This window comes from Anomaloglossus baeobatrachus, chromosome 6, assembly GCF_048569485.1.
Source record: "Anomaloglossus baeobatrachus isolate aAnoBae1 chromosome 6, aAnoBae1.hap1, whole genome shotgun sequence".
In the NCBI taxonomy this organism is placed as follows: domain Eukaryota; kingdom Metazoa; phylum Chordata; class Amphibia; order Anura; family Aromobatidae; genus Anomaloglossus; species Anomaloglossus baeobatrachus.
Genome location: NC_134358.1, coordinates 167,879,229 through 167,898,279, shown reverse-complemented (window position 1 = coordinate 167,898,279; position 19,051 = coordinate 167,879,229). Strand labels below are relative to the sequence as shown.

At 40.9% G+C, this 19,051-nt stretch overlaps 1 pseudogene; it reads left to right on the top strand.

Annotated features, from left to right (window-relative positions):
• The first annotated feature begins 5,800 nt into the window (after positions 1-5,800).
• On the top strand, positions 5,801-7,117 carry LOC142243848 (uncharacterized; annotated as a pseudogene).
• The last annotated feature ends 11,934 nt before the right edge of the window (positions 7,118-19,051 follow it).

Genomic DNA, 19,051 nt, shown 5'->3' with positions numbered 1-19,051 from the left:
CACGGGCGAGGAGCGCCACTCGAGTCCCGGATCCGGCCCACTGCTCGAGCCACCGAGCAGCAGCAGCAGTAGCGCCAGACCCGAGCGTTAGCGAGCGTAGCGCCCCGCCGCCCGCGACATTAACATTGCAGTTGTGCTGAGTTACAAAATGTTTAACTGTAGCAGATAAATGTCTGTCAATCGCAGTATTATTTTTATAGTTGATGATAGCTCTAATGTGTTCATTAATACGTGTCTTTAATTTACGTGTTGTACACCCTAAATATAATAAATTGCACTCAGTAGATTTTATACAATGAACAACATTATTGGAGTTGCAATTACTATACTCTCGTATAGGAAATGAAGAAATGCCATTGAAATTATCCAAGGTAGTACGAGGAAGTGCAAAATCGCATGTGCGGCAATGTTTTGCACCGCTCTTGTAAAAACCTTTGTGCTCAAGCCAAGAGGAAACACGTTTATTTTTGATAAATAAACTAGAAGAACGGATATTTCCCAATGAGGGCACTCTCTTAGCCAAAACATTGCAGCCAAACTGCAGTAAAGTGGCAAGAGTGGGATCCTCATTGAGAATAGGAAAGTATCGATTGATTATATGTCTGATAGTTCAATTGAGTACTATATTGTAAGGATATAACTGGTTTATTTAGATATTTCGTATTGCCAGAAACACATTTTTTTAGAGGTAATGTTAGAAAAATCAATCAAATTGGTACGTATATTTTTGCCCACTAAATTTCACACACGTTTTAATATACCACCTGAATAACCTCGTTCACTTAATCTGTCCTCCGTATGATTAAGCTCCTGTTTACATATACGAGTCTCACTGCATTTACAAGTACACTTTTGAATTCACCCACTGGTATGGACTTAATTGTAGTTTGACTGCTCTCAGCATGTAAAATAGTATTACCAGCCAAAGGTTTGCTGAACAATAATGTAGAAATAGTTTGACAAGGAATTCCAGAAAAATGTAGATTCAGAAAGTTAATTGACATACTGTCATGATGAAATGTAAATTTTAAGTTTAAATGGTTATTATTCATTTAACACACAAAACCAGAAATTAATTAAATCGGACTTTTCCAAATAAGTAGCTGATCATCGATAAATCTTCCATGTCAGTGGATGAATTCAACAAAGGGATTTTGATTTCAATACAAAACTTCTCCTCACAAAAATACATAAGCAAATTAGCTACCGATGCTGGAAATTTGGCACCCATTAAAACCCCATGATGTGAAAGGTAAAATTGTTTTTTCAATGCCAAAAAATTATGCTCCATTAAAAATAATGAAACTTCGATGATGAAATTTTGTAATCCAGTGTATATGTACTATTAAGTGCTTGCATTGCAACGGACTATGGACTGGATAAATAATAATGATATAACATCACAGCTGAGCCATACATGATCAGAAGACCATATTTTATCAGAAAATTGATCAAGTATATTTATGGAATCTTCTATGTATTCAGGGGTTCTCTGAGTGAAAGGTTGCAATAGTGGTCAAGCCACTCTCCCAGGTGTTCATTAACCGACCCTATCCCAGACAATATTGGTCTCATTAAGGTGGGGGGGGTAATATACCCTTATGTGTCTTGGGGAGAGCGTATAAAATGGTTATAACTGGATTTTGTACTATTAAATAATCCCTCTGTTTCTTAGAAATAAATCCCATTTCAAAACCCACTTCAATCAATTTGGTTAAGTGGGAAAATTTATCAGTGGGACCACTTGGTAACTTGGTGTATGTGGTGGGGGTCGTTAAGCATGGACTCATTTATTTAAGTTAAGATAACAACTATCAAATAATACAACACAACATACTAAATAAATATTAAAATGTTGAAAGAAAGACCAGGAACACTATATATACTCTATGTATATATATATATATATATATATATATATATATTTATATTGATCAAAAATATACACACAACATTTTCATTACTGCTCCCACGTTTCATGAGCTGAACTCAAAGATCTGAGATTTTTTCTATGTACACAAAAGGTCTTTTTTTCTGAAATATTCACAAACTTGTCTAACTATGCATTAGTGATTGTATTGCAAATATAAAAATGGCTATTTTTTGGGTCTATACATTATGTTAAACTATAACATATTGATTAATCAGACAGACAAAGTGTACATGGTTACAAAATCTTGTATATACTTAAGGATTTCTGTGTGTTTGTCTTGAATATACAGACAGACAATATACCATTGAAACTGAAACCTTTATGATTTACTTACATCAAATATCTGATGGTTTTGTGTGTTTGCTATCCATTGAAATAGAAACTCTGATTTATTTAGTTCAACAATCTGATGTTTTATGTGTTTGCTATATACACAGACAGACAATATATCCATTTACCTAGCTCAAATACCTGATGTGTATTCTTGGGAGATTTGAATGTCTGTGGGTTTATTACCCCATTGTCTGATGTGTGGTGTATCTCTAGTTCATCTATGCCCAAAGATTGGCCATCAAAGGGCATGGATCAATAAGACTACAACACATTAACTTATTGTACAAACCTCTATTTAAGATCAGATGAAATATAGCACAGACAGAAGCTCGTGTTACCTGTACCGAGACGTCCGGTCAGTGTTGGGATTTCCAGGAGTCCTCTGTCCTTGGTGTGCTTCTCTGATTCTTAATATTCCAGGCAGATGATGTTCAAAACTCCTTGGTGATTGTAAGTATTTAACTGTACTTAACCTTTGTATGTTGATTATAGAAAAGTGTACGCAATATCATACTTTTCCTTTAAGTTTGTATTTTATATTAACCTTTATAATAAAATTAATTATTTGCCTTCTTTAAAGCTGTATCTGAACCTTAGTGCTAAAAATATAGCAAAACATTTGGTACCAGGAGTGGGGTATACGCAGAAGGCTATTTTTCTATTTTTGATACAGTGTGATATTGCGTAAAATATGCCTCTTTTTAAGAAAAAAGTGGTTGTGAGTGAATCCATTGAGATTCCAGGTTGGGAACAGACTCCCTATGATATTTTGGCAACCAAGTGGTCGCATAGTGATGGTTTGAGTGAATCATGGGAAAAATGTCTGAAGGATGCTGAACCTGTTGCTGTGGTTGAATGCTTGCAGAAAGTGAAAGTGGAGAAAGGTAAAGAATTGGGCGCTGTTGGTAGGCGTGAATGGATCTTGTTGTCTGTATATAGAAAACAGCATGAGGAAAAGATACGTATGGTAACAATAGTTGAGGAATTGGAAAGACAGTTGTGTGAGGTCCAGAATGCATTGGTTATAGCAGTGTCAGAATAAGTTATTACTGGACAAGTGTGATGGATATCAGCATGTTGCAGAAAAGGCAACTGTACTTGTAGCACAGTATAAATACAAAAAGAGGAGAGGAAAAGTGAATTAAAAGAAAGTAGCTTTGTCTATAGCTAAAGCAGGGATAGAGTGGAATCCAGATCAGTGGGATGGTGACGTATGGAACTCAACTGATTCTGAAAACGTCACCGACTCAGAACAGGAGGATGAACATTTCAGTGGGGAGAAGGAAATTGATCCTCCTTTTAACTCCGTAAAGGCTCATCCTATATACCGTAGACGAGTTATGGAAACAGCTACAGGTAAACAGAACAAGAATGTGGTAGAGGATTACAGTCAACGGAAGCTTAATGACCTTCATGATCGTTTTTCACAAAGGCCAAATGATCCTTTGATAGCTGGGCAGTCAGATTGTGGGAGATGGGGGCTCATGGAGTACAAGTGGATGCTGTGGATGGCCCAAAGTTTGTTCAACTCAGCCATGAACCTGTAGTGAAGGAGGCATTTCGTACCTTAAAAATTCAGCAACCACATGTGGTGTGTAGTATGTTGGATGTTGTGGCTATGGCATTGCAGCATAAATATCCATCTGAGGTGGACTGGCCGCCCAATGAAAAACCATGGTTTACATTAAAAGATTGCACTCTCAGATTGAAGGAGGAGGTTATGAAAAATGCTATTTCAGCAAGTACTTATGATGATTACATGCAAGTTATTGTAAGTGTATCTATTAGAAATCGTATCATTAGAAATGCCCCTCCAGCTTATAAACATATCATGATGACATTAATGATAAATCAGACTGGAAAAACCATCTCCAATACATTGGAGGCGATACGACAATTAGGGGATTTGGGAGAATGGGGTCCCAAGCAGAAAGGTAATTTTCCTTCTGAAGAACAGCGTGATGACATCAAAAGTAGTAACAACCCTAGATCCCGTGTTACCAGCAGAGATATGTTTATGGATGGAGTCCCCAGGGAGAAAATAGACGGGATTGGTACTGACGAGATGTGGAAATTGTATCAAAAGAGAGGACTTAATAAAAAGTCAGGGGTTTCAAATAATAAAAAGGTTACAGTGAAAGATTCTGAATCTCCACAGCGGGGGCGCAGCAGGACACGGGGAGAAAGAGGGCCCACTTTCTCATCGTCACCAGCAAAGCCAACCGCACCGGGGTTTGAGGATCTTTATGCTGAAGTCAAATCTTTGGTACAGGAATTCAAAGCCCAACAGAAAGGGTTATCATCTTCTTCCACCCAGATGTCTTCATCTGAAATGGAAGATGGATGGGGGGAAAAAGATAAGAGTAATTGACTTGCTGGCCACGCCCCACAAATGGATAGACGCCCTCACGTAGATTTGTTGATTAACTGGAAACATAAAAACAGGCAACATGTTAAAGCTTTGGTAGATACAGGGGCGGAGGCCAGTTTGATTTATGGAAATCCAAAACAATTCAGTGGGCGTAAGGTAATAATTACAGGATTAGGAGGAAAGCAAATTGAGGCGGTGCAGACAAAAATATCATTGAAAGTTGGAAATCTTCCTACTGCAATGTACCCGGTAATGATTGTTCCTATTCCAGAGTACATAATTGGCATTGATATATTGAAGGGAATGACCCTGCAACTACCAGATGGTAAATACCAATTTGGAGTGCCTCCCTTAGTAATGGCTCAACCTTCTCAACTATCAGTGAAGCCTTTTATTGAAATGGCTCCAGTGATGGTGGGAAAAATAAAAATGCCTCCAGTAGAGATTCCTCCAAGTTCAAAAATTGTCAGCATGAAACAATATAGGATCCCAGGGGGTGATCAGGAGATCAGTGAAACAATTCAGAATTTGTTAGAGACTGGTGTGCTTGTGCCTACCACTACTGAATGGAACAATCCTGTGTGGCCAGTGAAAAAGAGTGATGGCTCATGGAGAATGACTGTGGATTACAGGGAATTGAACAAACACACACCTCCCCTCACAGCTGCAGTACCTGACACAATCACTCTAATTGAACAAATACAGAAACACAAAGGAACCTGGCATGGTGTTTTGGATTTAGCTAATGCATTTTTCACCATTCCAATTGCAAAGCAATACTGGGATCAATTTGCTTTTACCTGGAAGGGAAGACAATATACCTTTACACGCCTTCCTCAGGGTTGGTTGCATAGTTCCACCATTTCTCATCGGGTGGTAGCTGAACCTTTAGATGATTTTGTCCTTCCATCACACATGCAAATATCCCATTACATTGATGACATCATGGTACAGGGGGAGACTGAAGCAGAGGTAGCACATCAGTTAGATGCACTCTGTGAACACATGAAAATTAAAGGCTGGGAGATTAATCCTAACAAGTTGCAGGGATCTGCACAAACAGTGAAGTTCCTTGGTATCCAATGGAACAAGGGACATAGAGAAATGACACCAAAAGCTAGACAAAAAATTCTTGACTTTGCGATTCCTAAAGACAAGACACAATGCCCTTTGAATGCCAGCTATTGGCATGTTACTGGGCATTAATTGTCACAGAACAGTTAACAGTAGGACATGAGGTAACGATCAGGCCATAGATTCCAATTATGCAGTGGGTATGTAGCTCCCCAAAAACTCACCGCATAGGACATGCCCAGGAATCATCAGTAATAAAGTGGAAATGGTACATTCAGGACAGAGCAAAGCCGGGAGTTAGTGGGATTTCAACATTACATGAGAAGGTAAGCAAAGTCCCTACAGGACTTCAGTCGCAGGAGACAAAGAAGTCAATTCAAGAAGCACCGGTAAAATGGGGGGTCCCCTTTGAAAAATTGAGTCCTGAACAGTGAAAACATGCATGGTTTACAGATGGATCAGCTACATACCAAGGTAATAACCGGGTGTGGAAGGCAGTAGGGTATCAACCTTTGAGTAACAGGATGCTGGTGACAACTGGAGAAGGAAGGAGTAGTCAATATGCAGAACTGTATGCAATTTACAGTGTTTTAAGGCAAGAGTCATTGACTGAATGTCATCTGTATACTGACTCTTGGTCAGTATCAAATGGATTGACCACATGGTTACCAACTTGGGCTCAAAATGATTGCAGAATATATAGCAAAGAAGTATGGGGAAAAGAATTGTGGCAAGACATCTGGGAAATTGTACAAAGTATTAAAGTGACTGTGTTTCATGTTGATGCTCATTGTGCTTCAGATACCCTGGAAAGACTCTTCAACTCCGTAGCAGATGAACATTCCAAAATATCAGTTGCTGAATCCACTGAAAAGACTGATACCACTGAGGGGCTGCTTGGATTGACTCAGTGGGCACACCAGAAATGTGGACATCTGGGAGAAAAAGCTACTTATCAATGGGCACGGACCAGAGGGGTGCTCATCAGGTTAGATTTGATAAAGGAAACCATCCTAAAGTGTCCAGTATGTCAACATTCACAACAGAGACCAATCCCTCATGTGGTGAGAGGCCAGATAGCTCGAGGAAAGCTTCCCGGGCAAATCTGGCAAATGGACTACATTGGCCCTCTTCCACAAGACGGAGGATGTGTATACGTATGCACGGCGGTGGATACGTATTCTGGGTATATGCTGGTTTGTCCCTGTAAAATGGGCAATGCCAACAGTACTATTAAGACTTTGGAAACAATGATATTATACTATGGTATCCCAATACAGATTCAAAGTGACAATGGAAGTCATTTTAAAAACAAGAAAGTCTCAGGATTTTGTCAGAACATAATATTGAGTGGATCTTTCATATTCCATATTATCTGCAGGCCGCCGGTTTGGTTGAACGGATGAATGGATTATTGAAAGAACAATTAAAGAAACTAGGCAGTGGAACCTATAAAGGGTGGAGAAAAAAACTTGAATGAGGCTCTCCATATCCTTAACAACCGACCAATTGGAGAACAAGAAACCCCACTAATGCGAATGAGTACCCCAAATCTGCAGATCTTGCCTTTAAAGGCCATGCCCTCAGAACAGACAGTAGTCTATTGGGAACTGGAATCGGTAGCTCTAGGAGCATATAGAGCTAATCCACAAGCGGCAGGATTAGACCTATACTCCCATGAGGAATTACCATTAGAAAAAGGAGTTGTAAAGACAGTCAGGACTGCTATAGGCTTGCAAATGCCATCAAAGCATTTTGGTCTCATAGCCCCAAGATCAAGTTTGGCTTTAAAATGAGTTCAGGTTATGGGAGGAGTGATAGATCAGGATTATCAGGGAGAAATTAAGATCCTTTTAATGAATAATGGAGACAATGACATGCTAATTCAGAAGGGAGATAGGATCGCTCAGTTGCTGGTACTGTCTATTTCTAAAATGCAGGTGGTCAGAGGAAGGTCCCCTACAGTTGTTGCAGTCAGAGAAGATGAATGTTTTGGATCCTCACATCCTATCAATAATGGTGCAAAAATTTGGGTGAAACAATTGGGGGACAAAGGTCCTCCAGAACCTGCTGAAGTCATTGCTCAAGGGGCAGACAATGTGTTGATAGTTATGAAACCCGGACAAGACAAGTGGGAACATGTCCCAACTGACAGATGTTATCTCAGAGAATAATATGTGTATTTTTGTCCCATCAGATCAAAATCTGGAAATGTTGCATCATTGGCGCCGCCATATCCATGGTCCTCTCCACATATGTCAGTAGCCAAGCAATCTTCAGACCGAAAACAGAAACACCAACCATGGAAAATGTGGCCTTATGGGAAACCAAACAGAATCTATGGGTTTACCTGGCTCAGCTAATGAACACGAGCCATTTTTGTATGACAAAGACTGCTACTGCTACCAATATATTAGAAACTTGTATGGTGGCAGTACCAACCCCTTTACAATTATGGACAAAGCTGATCAAGATATCGACTCAAGATAAGGACATAGAAGAAGGAGATGTGACCAAAAATTTCACATACAATCTGTATTATGCTTGTGTGGATTGCACTGGAGAACTTTCTCTAACGGAAGAGATGATGATTTTGGATATATTCGTTATATATTAGGAGTAATATTTGCTATAATTTGTGCATGCATTGCTTTATGTTGTTGTATACAGTGTACACTTTCCTTATGTCAATCATCTGCTAAAACCATGCCCTTAGGATATGGTACCTTGTATAAATAATCTATGGCTCAAAATAGCCATGGGTGGAATGTATTGCAAATATAAAAATGGCTATTTTTTGGGTCTATACATTATGTTAAACTATAACATATTGATTAATCAGACAGACAAAGTGTACATGGTTACAAAATCTTGTATATACTTAAGGATTTCTGTGTGTTTGTCTTTAATATACAGACAGACAATATACCATTGTAACAGAAACCTTATGATTTACTTACATCAAGTATCTGATGGTTTTGTGTGTTTGCTATCCATTGAAATAGAAACTCTGATTTATTTAGTTCAACAATCTGATGTTTTATGTGTTTGCTATATACACAGACAGACAATATATCCATTTACCTAGCTCAAATACCTGGTGTATTCTTGGGAGATTTGAATGTCTGTGGGTTTATTACCCCATTGTCTGATGTGTAGTGTATCTCTAGTTCATCTATGCCCAAAGATTGGCCATCAAAGGGCATGGATCAATAAGACTACAACACATTAACTTTAAAGTTTGTAATTATTGTACAAACCTCTATTTAAGATCAGATGAAATATAGCACAGACAGAAGCTCGTGTTACCTGTACCGAGACGTCCGGTCAGTGTTGGGATTTCCAGGAGTCCTCTGTCCTTGGTGTGCTTCTCTGATTCTTAATATTCCAGGCAGATGATGTTCAAAACTCCTTGGTGATTGTAAGTATTTAACTGTACTTAACCTTTGTATGTTGATTATAGAAAAGTGTACGCAATATCATACTTTTCCTTTAAGTTTGTATTTTATATTAACCTTTATAATAAAATTAATTATTTGCCTTCTTTAACCCCACGGGCAGTAAAATTACGTCCTATTTTAACGTGACTTAACGACCAGGGACGTAATTTTACTGCCTAAACTTCATTTGATTGCCGTGGCCATAGCAACGGCTTTCAAATGATGTCCCCTGCTGTTTCTTACAGCACGGGACCTTTTCCTGACCCCGGGGGGGTGGCATTGCCACCCCCCATAGGCGATCGATGTGATTGGCTGTTCACATCTGAACCGCCAACCACATCGTTCGCACTAATTTCGGCAAAAATAATGCCCGAATTAGTGCGATACTGTGAGATCCTGCTATGATCTATTGTAGCAGCTACAGCAGATCATAGCCGGATCTCTAACATGTCGCCCCCAGCCCCTGCAGCACTGATTGGAGCGATCGTGCTATGACGCGCAATCGCTCCAATCAGTGTGCAGTGGGGCGGTCTGATCTGCCGGTGGCCGCCCACCCCAGGCCTGTCCTGGTCTGGGGACCCTCCCCCAACATGTCTGCAGCGTGGAGTGGCTGGTACTTTTGGTACCACGCCACCGCTGCCGCCGCCGCCTCCGATGTCACCGCCGCTCCTGCTCCAATGGTAAGTATTCCACTCCCTGCGTGCTCCCGTGAAGGCCCCTGCGCGTTCCCGTGAAGGCCCTTGCGTGCTCCCGTGAAGGCCCCTGCCCGTGCCCCCCCGATCTGCCCCCCGGCATCCCGATCTGCTACCCACGCGATCTGCCTGCCTCCTCTGTCATCTTAATTCTGCTTCCAAGGTTCCATCCTTCTGCCTTTGCTTCTCCGCCCCCTCTGCCCCCCTCTCCCCCCCTCTCCCTGCCCGTCTCCCCATCCCCCTCTCCCCATCCCCCTCTGCCCCCCCGACGTCCTCTTACCTGCCTTCACGGGTCATCCGAGGTCTTCACTGGCCCGATCACATCTGCCTCCATCGCTGGGTCCTTCTGCTGATCTGTCCAATGTCCTGCCTGCTGCTGGTGTGAAGCTGTCTATCTCACTGCCCTTTTGTTCCTCTGCAGCTCTTCTGGTCAGTGATCCTCTTGGTACTGTGAGTATAACTTTTTATTTTTTTTTTTCTTGTATCCTGTCCATTTTTACACTTCATCCGTCCGTGCGTCCCGCCAAGCGCTGATCAGGGATGCAGATAACGGATCTGCATCCGTGGTCAGTTTTTGGCGTGACTTCTTTCCGTATTCGCGATGCTTTTTGTATCGCGTGCGTCCCGCCGAGCACTGATCAGGGATGCAGATAATGGATCGGCATCCCTGCTCAATTTTTGGCGTGACTTTTTTCCATATTCGCGAGGCTTTTTGTATCGCGTCCGTCCGTGCGTCCCGCCGAGCGCTGATCAGGGATGCACATAACGGATCTGCATCCGTGGTCAGTTTTTGGCGTGACTTTTTTCCGTATTCACGACGCTTTTTGTATCACATCCGTCCGTGCGTCCCGCCGAGCGCTGATCAGGGATGCACATAACGGATCGGCATCCCTGCTCAATTTTTGGCGTGACTTTTTTCCATATTTGCGATGCTTTTTGTATCGCATCCGTCCGTGCGTCCCGCCAAGCGCTGATCAGGGATGCACATAATGGATCTGCATCCCTGCTCAATTTTTGGCGTGACCTTTTTTTTTTCCGTATCCCCAACGCTTTTTGTATCTCATCCGACCGTGCGTCCTGCAGCGGCCGATCAGTGCACTGCGTCTGTGCGTTTGAAAAGTCAAATGGCGTTCCTTCTCTTCTGAACCCCACCATGTGCCCAAACAATTACTTTCCACCACATATGAGGTATCTGCGTACTCAGGAGAAATTGCACAATACGTTTTATGGTGCACTTTTTCCAGATACCCTTGTGGAAAAAAAAGCTACCTGGTTCAAGTGACAGTTTTGTGGTGAAAAAAAAATTGTATTCATGGCTCAACATTATCAACTTCTGTGGAGCCCCTTGGGGCTCGCTGAACATCTAGATAAACTCCTTGAGGGGTCTAGTTTTCAAAATGGGGTCACTTGTGGGGGAGCTCCACTGTTTAGGCACCATAGGGGGTCTCCAAAACATGACATGGCGTCCGCTAATGATTCCAACCAATTTTGCTGTCAAATGGTGCTCCTTCTCTTCTGAGCCCCGCCATGCGCCCAAACAATTACTTTCCACCACATATAAGGTATCTGCGTACTCAGGAAAAAATGCACTATAAATTTTATGGTGAATTTTTTGCTGATACCCTTGTGAAAAAAAAGCTACCTAGTTGAAGCAACAGTTTTATGGTAAAATATTTTTTTTTCTTTTCATAGCTCAACGTTATAAACGTCTGTGAAGCCCCCAGGTGTTCAAAGTGCTCACCAAACTTGTAGAAAAAATATTTGAGGGCTCTAGTTTCCAAAATGGGGTCATTTGTGGGGGAGCTCCATTTTTTAGGCACCTCATGGGGTCTTCAAACCCGACAGCGTCCGCTAATGAGTACAGCTAATTTTGCACTCAAAAATTAAAATGGCGCTCCTTGCCTTCCGAGCACTGCCGTGTGTCCAAACATTTGATTTCCACCACATATGAGGTATCTGCGTACTCAGGAGAAAGTGCACAATACATTTTATGGTGCATTTTTTCCTGATACCCTTGTGGAAAAAAAAGCTACCTAGTTGAAGCAACCGTTTTGTGGTAAAAAAAAAAAAAAATTCTTTTCACAGCTCAACGTTATAAACTTCTGTGAAGCCCCCAGGTGTTCAAAGTGCTCACCAAACATCTAGAAAAATTATTTGAGGGCTCTAGTTTCCAAAATGGGGTCACTTGTGGGGGAGCTCCATTGTTTAGGCACCTCAGGGGGTCTTCAAACCCGACATGGCGTCCGCTAATGAGTGCAGCTAATTTTGCACTCAAAAATTCAAATGGCGCTCTTTGCCTTCCGAGCACGGCCGTGTGTCCAAACATTTGATTTCCACCACATATGAGGTATCTGCATACTCAGGAGAAAATGCACATTACATTTTATGGTGCATTTTTTCCTGATACCCTTGTGGAAAAAAAAGCTACCTAGTTGAAGCAACCGTTTTGTGGTAAAAAAAAAAAATTCTTTCCACAGCTCAACGTTATAAACTTCTGTGAAGCCCCCAGGTGTTCAAAGTGCTCACCAAACATCTAGAAAAATTATTTGAGGGCTATAGTTTCCAAAATGGGGTCACTTGTGGGGGAGCTCCATTGTTTAGGCACCTCAGGGGGTCTTCAAACCCGACATGGCGTCCGCTAATGAGTGCAGCTAATTTTGCGTTCAAAAATTCAAATGGAGCTCCTTCCCTTCCGAGCTCCGCTGTGCGCCCAAACAATTGATTTTTACCACATATGAGGTATCAGCGTACTCAGGAGAAAATGCACAATAAATTGTAGGGTGCACTTTCTCTTTTCTCCCTTGTGAAAATGTAAATTTTATGGCTAAAGTAACATTTTTGTGTTAAAAAGTAACATTTTCATTTTTTCCTTCCACATTGCTTTGGTTCCTGTGAAGCACCTAAAGGGTTAATAAACTTCTTGGATGTGGTTTTGAGCAGAGTGAGGGGTGCAGTTTTTAGAATGGGGTCACTTTTGGGTATTTTCTGTCACCTAGGTCTCTCAAAGTCATTTCAAATGTGATGTGGTCCCTAAAAAAAATTTTTTTAATTTTGTTGGAAAAATGAGAAATCGCTGATGACCTTTGACCCCTTCTAACTTCCTAACGAAAAAAAATTTTGTTTCGAAAATTGCGCTGATGTAAAGTAGACAAGTGGGAAAGTTTATTTAGTAACTATTATGTGTGACATATCTCTCAGATTTATGGACATACATTTTAAAAGTTTGAAAATTGCGAAATTTTTGCAAAATTTCCTAAATTTTCACAAATAAACGCAAAAATGATCAGTTTAAATTTACCACTGACATGAAGTACAATATGTCACGAAAAAACAATCTCAGAATCGTCAGGATCTGTTGAAGCGTTCCAGAGTTATAACCTGTCAAAGTGACACTGGTCAGAATTGCAAAAAATGGCCCGGTCATTAGGGTGTTTTAGTGGCCGGGGGTGAAGGGGTTAAAGCTGTATCTGAACCTTAGTGCTAAAAATATAGCAAAACAGTGATCCCTTCTGCATTGCCGAGATAATCCATCCAACTCACAGGTGTGGCATATCAAGATGCTGATTGGACAGCATGATTATTAAACGGCTGTGCCTTAGGCTGGCCACAATAAAAGGCCAGTCTAAATTGTGCAGTTTTACAATATTGAAGGGGTTTGGAGGGGGGCAAGAAAACCAGTCAGTATCTGGTGTGACCACAACTTGCCTCACGCAGTGTTGCATTTATATTTTTGTTGGGTGTATTTTACTTTTCAACAAAAGTGTACATTAAAAAATGAGTAACATTGTTAGGCTAAAAACTATAGAATTCAACATTTTAACAAAACATTACAGGAGCCAGAATTTGCACACGTATTAATACTTCAAGAAAATTAACTGAAATGTCAATCCAATGTATTAGCCGTTTAAATAGGACACTATTGACCAAATCACTATATAGTTACATTTTTGATACCCAAAAACATAAATGCACATTTTTAACTTATTTCTAACAATTATAGAAATGAATCCAAGTGATAGTTGTTCAGGGGAACTGCTCAAAAGTATGCCAAAATTTATATTTACTTGTATTGTAGCCAGACATTGATATCTCAGCAACAGAGTGATAGCTGCCTCAAGGATATGTGGATAATCACAAATAACCTGAGTGACGTCACCGCTGATCGTGACTCATTCTCTGGTGGGAGCTCACAGCAGTCATGCTCTATGGCCGCTCGCTATAACTTACATATAGCAGAGCTGAATCCTTGTGGGACCTTGTGTGGATTACGTTAGACCTGCAGGGATGTTTTATGATTACTAAAGTGGTGAAAGAGAGTGGGTTTTTTGTATTTTTTTTCCAAATAAAGGATGTTTTCAGTGTTTGTTTACTTTCACTTACAGATTAGTGATGGGGGTGTCTGATAGACCTTCCCCATTACTAATCTAGGACTTACTAGCTACTGTGGGCTGCCATTTATCCCCTCATTACCCTTCATTGTCACCGCACCAGGGCAATCAGGAATAGTCAGGTAAAGCACCAGGCTTGTCACATCTATTAGATGTGACAATCTTGGGTGGCTGAAGGTTATTATTTTTAAGCTGGGGTCGGTCCCATAAGCATGGACCTCCCCAGTCTGAGAATACTAGCCCCCAGGTGACGGGATTTATCTTAGCTGGGTATCAAAATTGGAAGGGACCGCATGTTGTTTTTTTAAAATTATTTAATTAAATAATTTTAGAAAAAGCTGCATGTGGTTTCTCTTATTTTGATACACAGCCAATACAAAGCGCAGGGCTAGAGGCTGCAGCCTGTTGCCATGGGCTTTATCTGTACTGGGTATCATAATACAGGGGACCCTACTCCAATTGTTTTGTTTATTTATTTATTTTTATACCACAATACTGACCTGCAGAAAGTACCTGTGAGTTGCTGCAATCAGATGCTGTCACTCAGGCTGGGGGCGCATCTGACTGCCATTAATCACAGACATCAGGACAGCTGGTAGGCGAGGAAAGGTGGGAAAGCAGTGCATATGTGATGAGCCTAATGTGCAGCATCAGAAGTGAATAAACGACCTGGAAGCAGTGTGCCACGATGACGGATCCTCGGTGAGTACAGCGTGCGTGCTCCTATACCCTATCTCTTCTACCAACATTTTTAATCTCCGGATTTTGGTCCCAATAGACTTATATGGGGACCAAATTCTGGAGCAGAACCTGAATTAAAAAATAAAAGATAACAGGGACCCTCCACTCTCGGTTATCTGTGAGTCCACTCATCTCTACCTACTACAAATTTTCATAGGATCTTGGAGTTGGGAATACCCCTTAAATTTCTCCTTTGTCTGTTTCGGCTTATATTAGACTGCGTTTGGATGTCATCTGAGTGCTGTACTATGATTTTCAAGTATCCATTGACTGGAAGGGGTGCGCGCCATCTGACATATGCAGCCAATTGCAACATGGATGAGAAAAATCCCGCTAGTCATCAGTGCACCATAGTATAACATGAGGACAAGTGCTATCAGATAAAACACTGGATAGCAATAGTCAGTTATAAGTTATTGTGAGCGAACTCTGAAAGTCTTCAACACCGATTCATAAATCGCTTCAAGAAAAGATACACTTCCCCAAAATATAAGAGTTTCATGAAGCAATGTCTGCTTGAAAAACGAATACTTTTTTAACTCTTCAAAAGCTCCGTGGTCACATAGTCTCATTTATTTTTAATGCATTCTGAGTGTTTTAAAATTTAATACGACAACAACTGTTTTTAATGGTAAAATAATAGTTATATAAGCACATAATCAACTTTACTACATTCATATAAGACTTGTGCTATCCGTGCACCCTGCTATTGATCTTTATGTTCTATAGATGAGTATTTACTTTACAATGATTATTGTAACATACTATACCAATGTAAAAGACAAAAGAAAATCAACATAATATTTACAAAACATCAATGCAGAAAAATCACAGGAATAATCCAGCAGCTGCATTTATTAGTCAATAAAAAGTAAAAGCCAAAGGGAGCGATCACCGTCTCTCAAAGCTTCTGCTTCAGTTATGCGAGTATTGTGCGTCCCTGCACTAGATGCTTCACATTTCCATATGCCTAAAGGAACGACAACCATTGATGACAGCTAGAAAGACACACAGAAAAGCAGGGCATGAAAGAAAACTTAAAAAACACAAACTTGATTTATCTGGAGTAAATACTCCAGCTATTTGTGGTAACCTTTGTTGTGTATTTATCTCATCTGGAAATATCTTTTGAATTATTGATGCTTGTTGATCAAATTGAAAAATCTTAAGTATTCACACAAAGACTGACCTCTTCATCTGTAATGCATATTTAGTGGATGGAACTAAATATTTAACGGGATTGGAGATTCATAACTAAACCAAGAAGCATTTCAAGAACCTGAAGGCAGACATTGGCCAATATAAGACCAATACTGGTACATGGTTAATAAAGTAAGCTCGTCTTGCATACCATGTACATGAATAAATGTGAGATGTTTTTATCCCTGCTCGAACTAATAAACATAAGATATATAAAGGGCTGTCATTTGAATTTCATGCAACATTTCATATAGATATGTGTAAAATAAGACAACTCTACTCTCATTGGTCTATAAGCAGTAATGTTTAAATAGTTATTCTCAAGTTCTTTAATTTATTTGTTATAAAAAATTCATCCCATTCCCAGGAACAAAAGAATTTTTAATTCCATTGCTTTCTGTTTATTGCCTAACCTGATAGATTACTGACATGGCTTGCTTTCAACTACACAGCAGCATAACTAGAGTGTGATGTGCCTGATTACAAAATTAGGACCTGGCCCCCTACCCCCCCCCATGTTGGTCAGATGTATGGGCACCTGAAAGACATACAAATTGTCATCATTCCCCCTTCATTATGTAGTAATGTCCCCCATCCTGGTATATATGTCCCCCATCCTGGTATATTTGTTATGTATGGTCCTTATTCTGGTATATATGTTCCCCTACAAGCATATATAGTCCTTATCTTGGTGTATATATGTCCCTATCCTAGTATATATGTCACCATCTTGGTATGCATGGTCCCCACTCTGGTATAAACAGTATATTTAATCCTGATATGTATGGTCCTGATCCTGATATACACCATGTTCCAAATTATTATACAAATTGTATTTAAGTGCCATAGCGATTATTTTTTATTTTTTTTTTTCAATGATACTCATTGATGGTATTATGTCTCAGGGTTCTTTGGATCACTGAAATCAATCTCAGATACCTGTGATAATTAGTTTGCCTGGTGAGCCCAATAAAAGGAAAACTGGATGTTCCACAACATTAAGCAGGCCACAGTTTTCAAGTAACATGGGAAAGAAAAAGGATTTCTCTGTTGCCGAAAACCATCAAATACTGCAATGACTTGGACAAGGGATGAAAACATTAGATATTTCACGAAAACGTAAGCGTGCTCATCGTACTGTAAAGAGATTTGTGGCTGATTCAGAGCATATATGTGTTTGTGATGATAAAGGCAGAAGGAGGAAGGTTTCTGCCAGGCAAGTTCATCGAATTAAGAGAGCAGCTGCTAAAAAGCCATTAAAAACCAGCAAACAGATATTTGAAGCTGCTGGTGCCTCTGGAGTACCTCGAACCTCAAGGTGTAGGATCTTTCAAAGGCTTGCTGTGGTGCATAAACCTACTATTTGGCTACCCCTAACCAGTGCTCACAAGCAAAAACGGTTGCAGTGGACCCAGACATACATGAAGACTAATTTTCAAACAGTCTTGTTTATTGATGAGTCTCGAGCAACCCTGGATGTTCCAGATGGATGGAGTAGTGGATGGTTGGTGGATGGCCGTCAGGTCCCAACAAGGCTGCGACGTCAGCAAGGAGGTGGAGGAGTCATGTTTTGGGCCAGAATCATGGGGAGACATCTGGTAGGCCCCTTTAGGGTTCCTGAAGGTGTGAAAATGATCTCTGCAAAGTATATAGAATTTCTGACTTACAAATTTCTTCCATGGTACAAAAAGCAGAAACGTGCCTTCAGGAGCAAAATCATCTTCATGCATGACAATGCACCATCTCATGCTGCAAAGAATACCTCTATGTCATTGGCTGCTATGGGCATAAAAGGAGATAAACTCAGGGTGTGACTGTGACGACATGGACACTCAGTGCCTAGCATGGGTTAACTTTCTTAAAATTCAGCCAGACATAAAGACAGTTTGTTTATAGATGGGGGATAATCCCTCATTGTTCTACAAGACTCTTGGGAGTTTAGTATTGAAGTTTTTGTTGACTCATGTAATTGTTTTGGTCACTGAAGGCCAGACACCCATTGTATTACGATGTGTTTGCCGGATGCGATTTAACTTAGCTGTCTCTCCCTCGTCTCTGCCATTGACCATTATTATTGGGATATTCTGTATACGGTTTGAAATCTAGCCAATAAGAGCCCAGTCTTATCCACCAATCGTGAAGACCCCAATGGTCTGAATGGAGTGCTCAGGGGTATAAGAAGGAGGACTGTCCATTGCCCCGAAAGACTTTTGCTACAAGCTACCAATCTAGGATCTGCGGATCCGATTGGCAAGCCATAACCAAACCTGGATTATAACATTATATGGACTTCAGCATCGAATGTAAGGATTCGGCTTTGATATCAAGGAATCCAGCTCGGGACAATCCAGTCATCTGACTACAGACTTTGCGGACCTCAGCCAGGTTCCTAAATCTGGCGTTATTCCATTCACGGTGGGTGCCCGCCAAAAGCGGTTTGCTGCTGGATTGGAGTAACTAGCCCTGGAAGCTCTGAGGCACGGACATTCTAAATCCCTGGTGAGCCAGCAGAAGGGTGAGACTCTGTTGCCTGTTACATTTGTGTGTTTTGCTGGTTATGTGCTATGTGCCGTTAATTGTTTGGGGATCCTATAAAGTCTTAATATTGTGATTCCCTCACCCTGTGTTGTCTGAGTAGTGTTCCGTCCACGGTAAAGGAGGTCGGGCGTTCAGTTGGGATGAGCCCTGGGCCATGCTGTCTTTCTAAAGGTGGCCGGGCCAGCGGACGAGAGCACCCACTGACCCCCGTGTCTCCACAATTGGTGGCAGCAATGGGATACTACTCAGTCTGGTTTATCCAGGGGAGCTGCAGAGGACTGGTGTTCTCGGACACCGTCCAGGGCTCCACAACCAGGGAGACACATAAGCATACCAAGCAG